The 4,739-nt window shown below is 26.2% G+C and overlaps 1 long non-coding RNA gene across 1 annotated transcript; it reads left to right on the top strand.

Annotated features, from left to right (window-relative positions):
- The first annotated feature begins 1,411 nt into the window (after positions 1-1,411).
- On the top strand, positions 1,412-1,757 carry LOC114374183. Its single transcript, XR_003658529.1, has 2 exons — positions 1,412-1,547; positions 1,630-1,757. It is a non-coding gene; the product is annotated as an uncharacterized LOC114374183 (long non-coding RNA).
- Positions 1,758-4,739: the final 2,982 nt, after the last annotated feature.

The raw sequence follows: 4,739 nt of genomic DNA, 5'->3' as shown, positions 1-4,739 counted from the left end.
AGTTCGAGAGTGGAAAACTAGATTGTGAGATAAGGAGACAAAAACTTGGAGGGGGAACATTAACAAATACGTTTTGCTTATTGTCTTCCCTGGAACATTAACAAATACTACTAGTAGTACTATGCTAGTATTTATATATCTTTGATTTTCATTTGAATCTATAATAGTTGGACATTGACATTCACGCTTTATCCTAATTATCAACCGGATGCAAGTAAAACCCAGAGAATACTGGGAATAGCCAAATCAATATACCCAAATTGCCACGTGAAATCAATAAAAATGTCACAGGTTTTACAGACATCCCTGCCCCCTTTCCCTACTTTAATTTTCTAATACATTACAAGAAAAATAATTTATGTCTATGGACACTTTTTTGCTACAGACATAAACTAGTGTAGGTAAATCTCAAAAATACTTTTACCTACAACTGACTAATGTAGGTAAAACTCAACCACTTATACCAACCATTATTTGGTGTAGGCAAATTCATTAAAACTAAAAAAAATATTTCTACCTACAACTATGTTGTGTAGGTAAAACTCCAAAAAAACTTGTGCCTATGGTTGATTAGTGTAGGTAAAACTCAAAACAATTACTACCTATGATTGTTGGTGTAGGTATAACCTCAAAAGTCTTATACCTACGATTGTTGGTGTAGGTAAAACTCTTTTAAGACTATGTGAATTTAAATACTAGTCTCTTGTTTTTTTAAGTAAATACTCCATCTCAAAATTTTTAGTTAATAATTGTTCAAAATTTTAAAGATAAAATATATTAATTTTAAATTATGTTTGAGGTACCTATCCCCGCAATCTGAATTATCTCCGAAATATATTAATTTTAAATTATATTAATTATAAAGATAAAATATATTAATTTTAATTTTAAAGATAAAATATATTAATTTTAAAGATAATAATTGTTCAAAATTTTAAAGAGTACCTATCCCTGCAATCTGAATTATCACCGAAATTCATTGTATTGTATACATATTGTATATTATTGTTTTGTTTTTTGAAAAGGTATTTTTCTTAGTAAAACTATTTTTTAATTTGAAAGTTGAAATCAGAATTTCAAAACCCTGAACCAGACTCGCTACCCTTTTATCGCAGTCTCGCACCTTTTGTTCTCTGCTCGCCGCCACCTCCGTCTTCTGTGTCGCAGTCCCTTCCTCTCTCTCTCCGACCACTTACTCTATCGCCGTGTTTGCTCACTGTTCCGATTCTGCGTTAGCCTTTCACATAACGTACGTAACTCGCCCTAATTCTTTATCACTTGCTACAATTCCTGATGCATCAAATTGAATTTTGTTCCTTACTAAGGAAAAATGACTTTATTCTTATAGATCACTCTTGTCCTCTGCTAGGGTTCACAATTGTTTGGTATCTTTCTTTGCAAGGGCCTCTCTCTTCCTCATTGCTTTTCACATTCTCTGCCAGGTATCTATCTCTGCAATTTCAACGTTCAACACTTGTTTGATTCAATTTCAACGTTCAACACTTGTTTGATTCAATTTCAAAGGCCTCGGTGTCAATCTTGTTTTCGTAAGTTAAATAAAATCCTCTATCGCTTTCTCATGTCTGAGACTGTCAATTAAACAGATATTGACTGTATAATTATATGCAGAGAGATCTATACGATCACCAAAGTTTGGTGAGTGCGATAAAGCAGGTCGATGTGGTAATTTCTACTGTAGGACACCTGCAGCTAGCTGATCAAGATAAGATCATTTCTGCAATTAAAGAAGCAGGAAATGTTAAGGTATACTTTTTTTTCTCTTCCTTTTGGCCTGTGTATACCTTTTAAATTCTGAAGTGGAGCACTTGTAGTGATACTCTTTGCACCGAAATATATATATTGGCTATGATTGTGATGTTCATTTTGTTTGTCAACGTTTTAAATAAAAAATTGGTAACAATAAAGGTGTAAATAAAATAGTCCAGATTTCCTAATATTTAAAAACCATTTCAGATTAGTGTCATGGTGTGAGATTTCCTTGAAATGATTTACATATAACAGTCATAAAATCAACCTTCGGATTTTAATCATCACTCCTAAGAAATCTTACAAATAAAATGTTATTCAAAAGATCCTTCTTATCCATCATATCTCAAGCAAGGACCTGTTTCTTGTATATATGAACTTAAAGTGCAGTTGTGGAGTGGAAATTCCATTCTGCTTTTGAACAATAGAGATGGGAAGGATTGATCGTGATAGAATATGAAATTCAGTAATTTCAACCAATGAAGGAATGTTAAGAGTAGTGTCTTTGTTTGAGGTAAAATACGACGAGAGGAAAAATAGATATGAATTTCACATGTATTAATTTTTCAGACGAAATGAGTAGCAGTTTAAAACCATACATACTCTATCTTATTGCTCACTATTATTATTTTTGTTCTTCTTTCTTAACAAACACATCTTACAGCATGTTAAAAAAGGAAAAGTAATAAAAAGACACATGAGTCATTTATTGGCGCCACGTATCATCGAATATTGACATCTGTCAATTCCAGAACCACAAAACAAAATCAAACCCCCAGCTGAATGGAATTAAAAATAACTTGAAAGAAAAAATTAAGAGGGATCAAAATAATTAAAATTATAAAATATAAGTAAAATATTATCTTTTAGAGATGATTTTAAATATTTAATGAAATTATCTAAATATTAAATAGTTTAAATTAATTATATTTTATAATATTACAATATGTTTTCTACTTTGTTAATAATATTGTATTATTTTTTATGACTTGTAAAACTTTTTTTGTTATTAAATAAAAAAAGAAAATTTATCTATAATTTTTTTAAAAGCAATTGCAAGAAACATTAAACATTCTTAAAGAAGAGAAAATTTGTATTAAAATATTAAAAAGGAAAAATCTATAAACTTTTCATCAAATTTAGAAAATTAACCATTTTTTTTTTCAAAATTATTGCAAAATTTGCATGTATCTCACCGCATCTTATCATATAAAAATTATATTTGCTCATATCTTATTCAAACTATATCTTATCTCTATAATTTATGAAAATATCTTATCTCTATAATTTATGAAAATACCATAATTGATTGGTTGGTTGTTCTGGTAGTGTTTTGGTAAAAAATTCATATATAATTTTGTTATTGTGATAAGAAATTTCAAAAAATTTATCTTTTTATTTATTTTTTACTTAATTATGGTATTATTATATATTAAATAAATATTATTTTTTATTATTAAGAAACAATTTTTTGTAAATGATACAAATCTTATTTTTAAAAAACTCTTTTTGTCACATAAACTTACTCCAATGAAAAAAACTATAAAAAAACAGTTTTTTCACTTAAAAAATTTGTTAAGAAATCTCATTAGAGATGCTCTTATCATTATGCTTATAAGGAACTCTGCATTGTACAAGATCGAGTAAGAAAATATAAGGATAAATAATTAAATTAGACAAATTGATTCTTAAAAGATGAAAAATATAAATTTAATTCCTAAATATATAAAAAGTGTGACAAATTAGTCTTGTCATTATATGTGTGAGATTATTTTGTCACGAAGTTTAATGTTCAATGGCCAATTTGATAAAAAGTTATATTTTTTAAAGACAAATTTGACATATTAAGTTGCAAATTTTAGGAATCAATTTGTCATTAAATTGTTTACAAGACTAATTTGTCGCACTTTTGTACATTCAAAGACTAATTTTTTTTTTTTTTTTTATCTTTTAGGGATCATTTTGTCAGTGTTTCACACTTTTGAGTAAAAATTTGACTATTTACCCAAAATATAAATAAATTAAGTTACTAGGCACAAGTGATTAATACACTGAAGTTGAGTTAAATCGTTTAGGTAATATTCGAGTTTGAACCTTAGCAAAAATAATTCTTGATCAAATGTTATTTATCTTTTAATTAAACTTCGGATTAGCCAAAAACTCTTTCTTCTAATAAACAAGAGTGTTATATATATATATATATATATATATATATATATATATATATATATATATATATATATATATATATAAGCAGTTGGTTAGTAGTTACCGTATCTTTATACAAAAGTTAGCATCTTTATGATCATTTGTAATTATATAAAAATTTCTTATTACTTAATCATTAATAAAATTATTTAATAAATTAATATAGGCTGTAACTAAACGATTATGACATTCATCTAATCTTGTTCCATTACATGCTACATTTTAAAAAAATAATCAAAAGAATGGTTCATTCTATGAAATTTAATCTAGAAATGAAAACTACACTAAATTTGTTCATTTTTTATGTAATAAATATTTTGAAATACAGTAAAATATCCGAATTGAAAAAAATAATGAAATAGAGTAAATAATACTTTCTTTTGAAATAAACATATAAAAATTCAATAAACTTTTTTAAAAAGAAAAGGAGGAAATGAGTAATATTATATTTCTACATTATCGATTGTAAACAGCGATTTGTGATTAGAATGCATATTCATTAAACTCTTCTTTTTAACTTTGAATCTTTGGAAAAAAAATTCTATTTATTTATTGTTTTTGAAACTTAAGATAATATTTATGTTTTCAGTTATACCATTGTCAATATTATTTTCTCAAGATAAGTATTTGCATTTGAAAAAAAAAATGTCTTAAAATAAATATCATGATAACTTTTCTATTACTTTTTCAACTAATGTCTCTAGTAAACGTCACTTTAGATTTTTAATATAATATTAATACTAAGATTAGTTTTATGAAATTAC

This window comes from Glycine soja, chromosome 11 (genome assembly GCF_004193775.1).
Source record: "Glycine soja cultivar W05 chromosome 11, ASM419377v2, whole genome shotgun sequence".
In the NCBI taxonomy this organism is placed as follows: Eukaryota; Viridiplantae; Streptophyta; class Magnoliopsida; order Fabales; family Fabaceae; genus Glycine; species Glycine soja.
The sequence above is the reverse complement of the archived record's forward strand: the minus strand, read 5'-3'. Positions and strand labels throughout refer to the sequence as shown.